Source organism: Cynocephalus volans, chromosome 9 (genome assembly GCF_027409185.1).
Source record: "Cynocephalus volans isolate mCynVol1 chromosome 9, mCynVol1.pri, whole genome shotgun sequence".
NCBI classification, from domain to species: Eukaryota; Metazoa; Chordata; class Mammalia; order Dermoptera; family Cynocephalidae; genus Cynocephalus; species Cynocephalus volans.
The window spans coordinates 111,727,142-111,740,913 of record NC_084468.1 but is presented as its reverse complement, the minus strand read 5'-3'; positions in this window follow the sequence as shown (position 1 = coordinate 111,740,913).

The window sequence follows — 13,772 nt, the reverse complement described above, 5'->3', positions numbered from 1 at the left end:
TGGAGGAGAAATGAATTTTTATTCTGAGTTTTAGAGGCGGGAGGAGAAAATGTTTGTTCCATGTGCTCATTCTTTGGAAAGCAGAGGATGGTTTGTTTGTCATTAATGTTAACATGAATTAGTGTTGTTTATCTCCCATCAGAGCATTCGTGATGTAAGGACAGAAAGGGCCAAACTTAGTCTCAAGAAAGATGGGAAAATACTCCAGAGGAGCTATAGACCTATCATTTGAAAAATGAAAACAAGAATTAAGCAGGAAGGCATATAGGAATGAAAGATATTTTTTTCACCTCTGCCAACGTGCAGTTCAGTTGTGGTAGTAACTATGCCGAGTACAGGGAGAGCGAGTCTTTAATGAACAGAGTGAATGGGTTTTCTGGGTAAAGGGAAATTATTTGCTGCTTTTTAAAAAAATAAAATGTTTGGTAAATGTTGTATTATGATTTAGTTTATAAAACAGAGTTTTAAAAACAAGCTTTTCTTCCTTATGTAGGAATTTGTTGTGTTAAGTTATATACACTAATAAGGAGGACAGCTATTCAACAGTCATTTAAATAATGGGAAAAACAGTATCTAGGTGGTTTATAACTAGAAATAAAAATAAACAGTAACTTTAACAGCATATACCATCATAATGATAGTGAATATTTATGATTACAGTTACTATAGGTATTGTTTGTAACTTTACATGAGTTATTTCATTCAAAGAAATCCTATAAATATCTTCCTCACTACACATTTGAGGAAACTAAAAGCAGTAGTGGTTAACTTTCCCAAGACCTTATACCTAACTGGTGGAACTGGGACTTAACCAAACACACACAATGCTACTTTCCATATAAGTTTTGTGAGCTTTTTCTATGTTATTCCATAGGATGACTCTATGTTAGCAGTTATAATAGCTGAGAAAGACTGAATGCTCTGCACTTTTATTAGAAGCTGGTCACTTAATTTCTGTGGCCTGTGTAATGTGTTGAGTAGAGATTTGGCTTGTGAGATGTATTTAGTAAAGAAATGTTGGGGGATTATTATAAATTCTTAAACCCAGTCAAAGCAAAAACTATAAAAAGCAACAAAGAAGGTCATTATATAATGACAAGGGGTTAATTCAGCAAGAGGATATAACAATCATAAATATATACACACCCAACTTTAGAGCACCCAGATGTATATGGCAAAAAGTATTAGGCCTGCAGAGAGAGATTAACCCCAATACAATAACAGTTGTGTACTTCAACATTTGTGTGGTATATCTTTTTCCATCCCTTCACTATTAATCTGTGTGAGTCTTAAAGGTGAGGTGAGTCTCTTGTAGGCAGTGTATAGTTGGGTCTAGTTTTTTAATCCAGTCCGTGAGTCTATGTCTTTTGAGTGGGAAATTTAGTCCTTTTATAGTTAGGGTTGTTATTGAAAGGTATTGTCTTACTCCTTGCATTTTATTGATTTTCATTTGGATGTTTTGAATATCTTTTGTTCTCTTCTTCCCCTTTTATTATTTGTCTTTGGTGTTTGTTGGTTTTTTGAAGTGGTAAGATACAATTTGTTTTTCCTTCTTGTTTGCATATTTGCTTAGCAGTGGGTTTTGTTCTTTCTCATGTATTCATGGTGGCAATGATCATTTTTTGGATTCTAGATTCAGGACTCCCTTGAGGGTTTCTTGTAGGGCTGGTCATGTGGTGGTGAACTCCCACAGATTTTGTTTGTCTGGGAAATATACTATTTCTACTTCATTTCTGAAGAATAGCCTTGCTGGGTATAGTATTCTTGGCTGGCAGTTTTTTTCTTTCAGAATTTTAATATATCATTTCATTCTCTCTTGGTCTATAAGGTTTATGCTGAGAAATCTGCTGTTTGTCTGATGGGGACTCCCCTACAGGTGACTTGATGCTTTTCTCTTGCTGTTTTCAGGATTCTCTCTTTGTTTTTGACTTTGGACCATTTGACTACAATGTGTCTCAGAGAAGAAATTTTTGGACTGAATGTGGTTGGGGATTTTTGAGCCTTTTGGATCTGGAAGTCTATATCTTTTCCAATATGTGGGAAGTTTTCTTGGAATAGGTGTTCCATGCCTTTTCCTTCTTCTTCCTCATAATTCTGGACACTCTCATAATTTGCATGTTTGTATCCTTAAGATGGTCTGACAACTCTCATAGGTTTTTTATCCCATAATTTTAAATTATTTTTTTCCTTTCTTTTTGTCTGCTGGGTTATTACCAAAAGTGTGTCTTCAAGGTCAGACATTCTTTCTTCTGTTTGCCATACCCTATTACTTGAACTCTAGGTTGTATTTATTTTATTTTATTATTTTATTTTATTTTATTTTGCTGAATAAATTCTTCAGTTCCGTGAGTTCTGAAATGTTATTTAAGGTATTTATCTATTTTTAAAGTTCCTCTTTCAGAATCTGTGTTGTGTATCTGAAGTTTCTTGTATCTCATTCAATTTCTTTAAGATTGCTGCTTTGCTTGAAATTCCTTGTATGTCATTTCATTGGTTTCCTGTTGTTTGGAGTCTGGTACTAAAGAATTATTGTATTCCTTTAGTGGTGTCATATTTTCCTCTTCTTCTTCTTCTTCTTTTTTTTTTTTTTTTGTATTTCTAATATCCCTACATTGATATCTTGGCATCTGGTTGAGCAGTTGCTTCATCTAATACTCAGGAGTTGCTTTTGAGGAGAGAGACTCCTTCCTGTAGATGTGTTTTGTATTGACTGTTGTATAGGGTGCTTTAGTTTTGGTTTGGGTAGATGCAGTAGTGTAGTCTCCTTGTGGGTACTTTGGCTGTGTTCAACATTGGAGTTGTCTTTGAGTGAGTGCCTTCATGGCCTAGGCACTGGGGTAAGCACAGTAGTTCCTTGCAACACTGGGTTGGGCTGTTAAGGTCATGGGTGAGTTCTTGGGTCCCTGAGAGAAGCAACTGGATGCCCTGTCACTCCTTGGCTGAGGTGGTGACCCTGAGTGGCCTTGCTGGCACCCCAGCTAGTGTCCCATGACTCTGATAGGTGCTTTGCGGTGATCTGAATGTCCTCAGCTTAAATGGACAACCCAATGTTTGGATCCTGGGGGTGGGAATTAGGACTTTGAGCTTTGAGGAGGATACTGGGGTGTTCAACAGTCCCTCAGTGAGAGTGGTTGATTCGATGGTGTCACTGGGACTCTATAGCAACAATCATATGCTATTTATAACATTAGGTTGTACTACATATTATTTTGGGAACAGGCAATGCTTTTTTTGTGATTTGGTTTGTTAGTAAATGCTATTCCCAGTGCAAAGAGAATATCCTCCTACAGCAAAATTTATAGGAGTGACTTTATCTTGTTCTAATTTTATTGGTTCTATGAACTTGTTATTCAAAGTATTATAACTCTTATCTAAAAAAAATAAGTATTGTGTGTTATTCTATTTCTTCCATTTTTCAAAATATTCCAAGGGATAACTCTTTTCTTTTATTGGGCTTGCAGGGTACATAGAATTTTAATATGGAAGCATCCAAGCTATTTGATAATGTTAATGATCCACAGAGTGACTGTTATGGAGTAGGTCAGTTGGACTAAATGACACATTAATTTTCAGGGAAGACTTTTCAAATGTGTTTTATGCTCATATATTTATCTATTGAAATGTATTGTGCATAGACATACACACACATGTTTACTTTTTATAAAATTTGTTGAGGATCATAAATTTAAATATTTAACTTTAGAATTTTTAGAGCTTTAATTTTGCCAATGTGCTTTGTGACTGTCTAAGAAGGAGCTTTAGTAAAGCAGCATTCTCTGTTTGTGTCCTGCACCTCCACAAAATGATGGGCCCTGAACCCTCTCCACGAGTTCTTCTTGATTGCAGAGAGCTAGCTGTGTTACAGTGTGTCCCTGACTTCTGTTGCTTTGCTTAAGGGAGAACTTGACCCAGCAAGGCCAACAAGTCTTTTCCTCCAAGTTTTGAATTTGGGGCTGAAAGAAAATTGGGCCAATCTTGCTTGGGTGCTTGGATTGTGGGTAAATTATAACACTCAGGAAGTGTTGATAATTTCCTTACCACCATGTAGATGTGAAAGGAGGCTGGCCTTTACCAAGAAAGAAATGAATGAAACAGGGAAGAGAGAAAGACAATGACTTCTAAGAGCATTTAAATTCTTGGGTCTAGCTGTTTCTCAGTCAAGTCACATTCCTGAGTTTAGATTCCATTTGATATTCCATATTCCTTACAAACTCTCTCTCCTTTTCTTAATCTAATTCTTTTTATTTTTTTTTCACTTACAACCTGAAGAATTCCAATTAAAATACCATAGAGTCCTCCCCTTTTTTTTCTCAGAACATTTTATGGGATTAATGTTACATGAAACCCATTTCGGACAATGCTGGCTATAAAATGGTAAAAATCAAACAAAAAGGGGCAGCTTCTCCCAATCTCAACCTGTGATAGACTGGACAAAAATCTGGTTCTTCTAAAATCCTAATTTGTAACACATTATCAGTTTTATTTTATGTGTACATGTTTTTACATCCTAAAATTTAGAGCTGCAGGGGACTTGCCATCGAACTTTTAAATTTTACATATGAAGAAATAGAGGTTCAGGGAGTGTTAATGTTTTACCAAGAGCACACAGATAAATGGCAATAACCACGCATTTTCCATACCTTACAATCCATAGTAGCCCTATTAATAAGGGCTCTCTATGCAAAAATAACACAGTGAATCTCTCCAGATTCTGCTTGTTTATAGGAAGTGATGTGTGTAACTTCCTGGGAACATGTCAGAGGCCCACTGCTTTCTCTGAACTTCCTGTTTTCTACTTCACACTAGCTGGATCATGGTGACAACTGCAGTAGTCACTGTAGACATAGAAATGGAAACCACAGTTGACACGGGCAGAGCTGACCTAGCCAGAGTCCCTGGATAACCTAATGGAGCAGGGCCCATTACCTATCCTAAAATGTTACCTGAAAGAAAAATTAATCTTTGTCTTGTCTGAGCCATTGTACTTTGGCTCTCTTTATTACAGCTGTTTTTTTTTTTAAACAGTAACTAATGTATGCTAAAAAATAAACTGATGTTGTTGTATGATTAAATAATATATTTATAGTTCTTAGAAGAGATGGGTAAGAAGAGTACGCACTGAGTAAACAATAACTGTTATCATTCAAATTAATATTATCGAATACCTGGGCTTTTCATTTAACACTTCAAACTGCCCTTGATTCCTGAGTTCATATTTGTCTGTGTTTTTTCCTCAGTAAATTGTCTGATCCATGCTAACAATTATGGGTCAGGGTTATCCCATTCCAAGCCCATCCCAGATGTGGGAAACCTGGTAGGAGCCAGAGTTCTGGGCTCCTGATTATCTAGGAAGTAAATTTATAGAGTAATAGAGATGATATTAGAATGCAAGTTTTAATATATCTTGATTTCAGAGAGAAATTAATTCAAATTGAAGACTAAAGGACTGTGGAGGTGTAATTGCTGTTCAATTCGTGTTCATCTTTCAAGTTGTTACGGCATATATTACAAGAAGGAGTAAATTTTCTCATTTCCTAACTTACCAGAGATCTTGTAATATGGGGAAGTCTGAAATGGCAAGGCGAGAGAATAACAAACCTGCTTAATTCTCCATCAATCAGTACGAAGGTCACCAATTAGTGACCAAATGAGCAATGATTTTACATCTGGGATGGTGCCCAGAAGGTGATGGCCCAAGATGATTAACTCATTCAAGCTCCTGAACTATCAATAGGATTTTCCTTTTTCTAAAGCCATTTTCAAAATAGGCAGATATTGTGTCCCTGCCAACAAATCAGATTTCAAGAAGGAAAGAATAATGAAGATTAAAAAAAAGGGAGTGGGGAGGGGACAGTGTATATCTTGTATTAAATTTAGGTTGTGTTTTATTTCGTTTTAAATAAGTACCTTTGTACTGACGTGAAATAATCTGCTCTTTTGTGATTGACTAATGAATATCACACAGTGGTGATGAACAGGAAGGCAAAGACACCCTCAGAAATAGGGGCTGTGAACTGCGATAAAGAGGACTCTAGCTTTGCTAGAAAATTCGGTGGTTAGAGAATGATTACTAGGAAATGCCTCCCAATCCTTGAGCCCGTGGAGATCTGGACAGGGATATATAAAGACATTATTAATTTGGATGAAAGTTTTGTTTTTGCCAATATATCTTTTATTTGGCTCAAGATAAGACGGTTGTTCAGAGCTTTTTGAAAGACCTTTAGTATGCTATTTATTAGAGAAACATTCATTTAATCAAATAACACTCACTTTATAGAGGAAGAATATTCCTCTGCTTTGAGGGCCATAGGTCATACACTGGAGTATGGCTTTGGTCACTGACAGTGCTGACATGATGGGGAATTTTTTCTTCTTCCCTTACGAGGATTCTTTTCTGTAACCTCTGGCTGCATTATAAACTTCACTGCTTAACAGAAACAATTGTTCTTTGTTCTTGTGGCCAAATGAAAGCTTTTGTTTTCCAGTCCAGCTCTGCTGGCAGGTTCGATGCAATCAGGAGTGTCATCAAGAAGAGATGAGAATATGCAGAATACAACCACTTGTTGTTTTAAGAGGCAAAATGCCCACTTTTTTGGCAAAGTCAGAGCTAAGCACATGTGAGAGCAAAGAAGACTAAGTTATGGATCTTTTAATAAGATGGTTAATGCTTTGCACAAATTCAAAGCGTGAGTTGAGAGCATCTGCATTTCTAACTACTTTCCCAAGGCAGACGCCTTCACGGGGAGACTAGACATTTTTACGTCAGAAACTCTGAGCTCAAATATGATGCATCAAACACATCCATAATGCCCACACCTTAGAGCTTGTATATTTATTCAAGAAGTTTTTACTCGATTCTTCGGTAGAAAGTCTATAATAAAATGATTTAGTGAATATCCTACTGAAGAAAAATGACTGAAAGGATGTAGAAAAGTCTCAATTGTTGCAAGTTTTAGGACTTTTAACTAGGTTACTATCATGATGGGCTAGGTCTTCCTCTCTTCACAAACACTTCATTTTTCGTAGTATTGATCATCCTGTTGCTGAAATAGCTCTCTGGGTCTTTGGTCATTGTATATGGATGACCCCTGTAAAGTGCAGTGGTGCTTACTTTCATGGAATAGGTAAGGTGACAGTATCAGGAAGATTTGACTTTCTGTTTACAAACCTAAGAGCTGAAAAATTAAGGGTGAAGTTAAAATCTAATTCAGGAAAATGCCATCATGACCAAGAAGTATTGCAAGGAGCTATATCACTAATGTCTCCAAAGATATGTGAATGACCCAAGTGCAGAGAAAGAAGACAGGGGCTGGATGGGAACTGGTGAGGGAGCCATTAGAGAGAAGGGAGGGTCATTGAGGAAACCTATGGAAGAGGAATTGTGAAGTAGAAGGAAACTTTGAAGGAAAAGGAAGTGACTGACATTGTTAGTCCATTTCTGTTGCTTATGACAGAATACCTGAAACTGGGTAATTTATAAAGAAATGAAAATTACTTCTTACAGTTTTGGAGCATCAGAAGTCCAATGGTCCACCGGGTGAATCTGTGAGGGCCTTATTTTTGGTGGTGACTCTCTACAGGGATGCAGGGTTTCACATGGTGAGAATGGCACAAACCAGAGCTCTCTCATGTGCTCCTTCTAAAGCCACCGGTCCACACCCATGATAACTCATTGCTCCATGAATGGATTACTTCATTCGTGAGGGCAGGGTCCTCATGATTCAATCACCTCTCAAAGTCCTCACCTTTCAAATGTCATAACCAGATTTCCCACCCTCTTAACACTGTTACAAACTCAGGGACCGAGTTTCATTGAACTTATGGAGGCCACATTTGACCCATAGCACTGGCTATTCTTGTTAAATATGGCAGAATGTTTGAGGACTGAGAGAAGATTGTTAAGAGTACTGAGAAAGAGAAGAATCTCAGGGGAATTATGAAGCAAAAAATAATATCCTCTAGAAGAAAAATTTCAAAAGCATACATTTAGCCATCTGGGGTTTTTAAAAAAGGAACAATTTATTCTGTCCATTGAAAGAAAAAAATTGATTTTAATGAGAAATCTTCATCCTAAAGGAAGAATACATCTTCCGCTTAATTATTCACCACAGGAAAAACCTGTGTGTGTGTGTGTGTGTGTGTGTGTGTGTGTGTGTGTGTGTGTGTGTGTGTGTGTGTATTCCATATGCTTAGTGTGTGCTAAATACACATTTCAGCAAAGTTCTATCAGGCATAACAAACTACAGGCATGTATTTTTACATGAATAGACGATGTATTATGCTTCCAGAATTTTTTAAATCTTAGTTCATGGTTATAATGAACAATATTAAGTTGGAACAAACCAGAAATTCTGGTGGTCCCTAAAATGCTTTGCTGAAAATACTGATTTATAACATAAAATGTAGAGTCAATATTGCCAAATCTCCTAGTGCTGCTAAGGAAAGTATCATGCTTTTGTTAGAGAAAATAATGGCCTCCGGGATCAGAAATAAGTGACTATCATGACATTTTTATTTGTTAAGTTGGTTCGGTGACACTTGTTTTGTAGTCTTGTAATGATTAATTGAATTAATGCATGTGAAAGTGCTTTTAGAAGTATTGAATTTCTATGCAAATGCATGGCACATATACAACTTGTGTATAAGGATATTATGATATGTCAGAGTCTCTAGGAGAGCATGTATATATTTATATTAAACTTCAAATCAAAGTCTGGGAAAATGTGTTCTAGGCTCTGGTAGATGTTTTCAGATCAAATGATATTTTTGTGAAAGTTTATATGAAATGTTCAGCTGATGGAGGATTAAATGTGAAAGGACAATATAATGGGTTTGCTTTTTGGTTAAAAAGAACCATTTATTCAAGTTTGTGGGTTAGTTTATTCATGTGTTTTAGATCTGGTAATGAATGTAATGGGAGTTTCAGAAGAGGCTACTACACTATTTATGTTTTGAATTTTTATATTGGATTCCACTAGGATTTAAGAAATTTTACAATAAAAGCACAAACAATAAATGGTAAACTACAAATAAGACATTGTAAAAAACTTATACCCAAGAAAAAATTAAATAAAAAGTAGAAACCGAAAGAGAAAAATAGAATGAATATAAGTAGAATATAAGGACTTACAGAGTTATGATTATAGTATAATTTTTATGCAAATTTTTAAACTTACAATGTAAGTATAATAAATGTTTTTATAGAATGTATTGAAAACACAGAAGCCATAAAAAGAGAAATAAAAATCTCCTATAATTTCTTTATCCAGATGTAACTATTAATATTTTGATACTTATCAGTCCAGCCATTTTGTTGTCCATTAATTCAAACCAAATTTTGATATATAAATTTAGGCTAATACTTCACATATTACTTCTTTACATTGTAATATATCTGACCATTTTTCATGTCCTTGGAAACTGTTTGAGAAATAATGTTAAATGATTTCATAATTCTTGTATGAATAAACATAATTTACTCAACCAATATTCTAATATTAGACATACATGTTGTATACAAGATTTTGCTGTTACATATGATGCTACCCTCGGTATATTTGTATATAAATTTTTCTGTGAATATTTAATTATTTGCTTGGAAAAAATTTCTAGGAGACAGTGGAAATTTTGACGGTCAAAATTCACAAAGAATTTTAAGGCTATTGGGTCAAATTGTGTGAATTGGAATATTGGCTCTCCCACTTCAAGTCTCTGTGACTTTGAATAAGTTATTTAACATCTCTGTGCTTTAGTTTCTTGATCTGGAAATTAGAGATTATAGTGATACCATGATACCTTGTCATAAATTTACAGTGAGCATTACATTTGACATAAGCACTCTTCATGGCATCCAATGAATGTTAGCAGTTGTTATGAGTATTGTTAATCCATATTGCCCTACAGACATGCTGTGCCACTGTGAATCCATTATTTCTCTCTCTAGCAAATCCATTATTTGCTATATCAAACAATTTTGATATAGCAAAATGCTCATTCCTTATCATATATGTTATAAATATTTTTCCGGTTTTAATTTGCATTTTATTTTTTTTAGACTTTTTACTTGAATGACTTTACATGGAGATAGATGGTTGTGTGGCTACAAATATGTACTTCCAAATCCAACAAACTCATGGTGGTGTTGACATTCTTTTTTGAAAATTAAGGCCCCTAAACCAGGCTATGCATATTGCATATGTTTATTTGTATGTGAGATGGAGAAATAGACTGCATCAAGACTTGTAAGCACAGTGAAAATTTTTCCCTAGAAATGTTTCTGGGTGAGTTTCGTAATTTGAATGAAGGTTTGCTCAAATCTCCAAGGGTCTACCCTCTAAATTAGGGCTAAGAAGATTATGGTCTGAAAATATTTCAAATAAGTTGTAAGCAGTTTCCCACCTTCACTAAAAATAAAAATCTCCATTTCATTTTATTAGAGCTTGTTTCACATCACATGCCTTCTCAATACAAGTTCTTAAAAGAATTCATTGCAAAATATATCTTCTGGGACTAAGTATATTGACCTATCATCTACAAGCTAATGAAAACTTGGATAATTATACCAAAATATTAATATTAATTAATTTAATGCTTGTCAATAAATATTTTTTTCTGGCAATATTTCCAGACCAAGATCAATTTTCTTTTGATGTCATTCTTGATTTATGACAATTACATCATATTGTTAGAATCTTGGAGAATATCTACCCTATTTTCTTTTGTATAAGCCAAATATCTAAATCATACAAAAGTTATTAAGAAATATGAGCCTCTCCAAATTGTTTCTGATCCCTCAGGAAAATTCGTAACCTGCTCTGCCTCTGGCTGTGGTTTTAAATATCAGGTTTTGTTTGAACATCAGTAACCAAAAACCTTTCTTGACCTCATGCCGAATATTCCACAAATGATTTAGCTCACTGAGTCCAAGTTTGAGGAGAAATCAATAAAACCTTCAAATTCTTCTTATATAATTTTGAACCAGTTGTGACACCAGATGACAATAAGTATAATATAATTCATAATGGAGGAGACATACTTGAAGTCTTCTTCCTCTGTTTGTAAATATTGGTCTCTAAACTATATACTCTGAAAACGTTAAAGATGAAACTAATGTGAAGTTTACATGTGGTGCTTAAAAAACCAACAAATTCATAGTTTTGGAACAGTGAGGATTGTTGCATGGAACTCAGTTTGGATTGATGGTTAGTTTCAGTCAGTTTAAGATTTACTTATTCTCCACTTCTTGATTTATGTACACTGGTTTTCTTTCAACTAGAATGCAAGCTTCTTGAGAAGAGATATAACATCTGAAACTTCTTTTGTGTTCCTGACATTTTCTAACAGTTTAGGACACCTGTTAAGTGGTTAATAGACCTGATGACTAATCAAAATTCTTTTGCATATGTTTGCTGTCATTTTAGGTGGAAGAGTTATTAGGTAACACTGGATTCGGATTCCACAATGACATCTTAACTACCAAGGCAAGAAGCAATGCATAAAGCTGGACCAGTTAGACTATTCTCCTGTACTAACACTGGCCCACTTTGTGAAGAAATTATATATTTTTCTGTTGACATTTGGACTTGTCTGTACTTTAGGCTGTTTGCTGAAAAGAGTAAGAGCAATTTCTTAGAATTATTGAAAATATAGAATTTTAGCTTTAATCAGTCTTACAGTCTGTTCTTGGAATTTATTCAATCCCCTTTATACACAAACTTCTTTTTTCAATAGTAAATCTAAAATATTTGCAAAATATACATCTGACAAAGGATTAATATCCAGAATATACAAGGAACTGAAACAACTTTACAACAACAACAACAAAAAAAGAGTAACCCAATTAAAAAATGGGCAAAGGAGCTAAATAGGCATTTCTCAAAGGAAGATATAAGAATGGCCAACAGACACATGAAAAAATGCTCAACATCACTCAGCATTCAGGAAATGCAAATCAAAACCTCACTGAGATACCATCTCACCACAGTTAGCATGGCTTTTATCCAAAAGACTGTGAATGATAAATGCTGACGAGGTTGCAGAGAAAAAGGAATTCTCATACGTTGTTGGTGGGACTGCAAAATGGTGCAGCCTCTATGGGAATGGTATGGAGGTTCCTCAAACAATTGCAGATAGATCTACCATATGACCCAGCTATCCCACTGCTGGGAATATACCCAGAGAAATGGAAATCATCAAGTCGAAGGTATACCTGTTCCCCAATGTTCATTGCAGCACTCTTTACAATAGCTAAGAGTTGGCACCAGCCCAAATGTCCATCATCAGATGAGTGGATATGGAAAATGTGGTATATCTACACAATGGAATACTACTCTGCTTTAAAAAAGAATGAAATACTGCCATTTGCAATGACATGAATGGACCTAGAGAGAAATATATTAAGTGAAATGAGTCAGGCACAGAAAGAGAAACACCACATGTTCTCACTTATTTGTGGGAGCTAAAAATAAATAAATATACAAATAAACTGAGGGGTGGGGGGTGGGAAGAAGACACAACCATCACAATTCCTTGAAGTTGATACAACAAGCGAACAGATACGAAGTTGTTGGGAGGGAGGGGGAGAGGGAGGAGGGAGGGAGGTTTTGGTAATGGGCCATAATAATCAACCACATTGCATACTGACAAAATAAAGTGAAATTAAAAAAAGAAAAATCTGAAATTATTAACATTTTAAGAAAATGTATATTTTTTTCCAACTTGGAACGTGAAAATCACAATTTATTTGAGAAGAAGAATTTGTGCCAGATTAAATTTCATTCCCTTCAAGCTGATTGAAAGAAGGAAATTATAGTTCTGGTAGAATGGAAAGATTGGAAATCTTAATTCTAACTCAAGGCAGTAAAGAGCTGTAGGCTTTGAATAAGCGGGTGTGTACGTGCATGCGCATGCACATGCATTGGGTGGGTTATGTTGGATTATGATTCTAAAGTTATGTTAATGATTATGCATCTAATGGATGCTTCCAGTGTAAAAGTTTAAATTCTAGGATACCCATTTCATATTTTAATGAGTTTATTCAAGGCATTATATGAAATTAAATGTCTGAGTTTACTATTTTGAAGTCCTAGAGTCTGGCTCAAACCATTTAACCACTTGGAGACTGTTTCTTTATTTTAAAATAGAAATACTGTATGGTCAATCTGTCTCACAGGATTGTTGGAAACAGGGACTATCACACATATGAAACTTTAAAGAATGACAGACGTCTAAATAATTATGTTTTCCTTACCATTATTCTCTTTGCACTTACCACACATGCATGCGCGCGCGCACACGCGCACGCGCGCGCACACACACACACACACACACACACACACACACACACACATACACACACACTTACACAAATTTAAAACATTAGGGTGGGAGGAGGAAAAATCATGGACTAACAGGTACAAAACTATGCTCTCTACCCTAAGTGAATCATTATGCAGTACATGCATGCATTGAAACAACACACCGTACTCCACAAACGTGTACAAATAAATGTTAAAATTAGAAAAAGCAGAATTTCTGCAATGTAGATATACAAAATAAAGAAATAAAGCAGTTGCACCATACTTTGGGATCAGGTAATATAAAATCCTCACGTTATGCACACAGCAACCTGGCTTGGGGGGACTGTGCCTGGAAATTATACAGACCGACAGAATTTCAGTGTGTGCTCACTTGTAAGCACTAACCCTGAGTAAACCCATGACCCACCACTTAGTAAATGTTTCCGAAGAGATTGCTGAGCTACTATCAGCTGG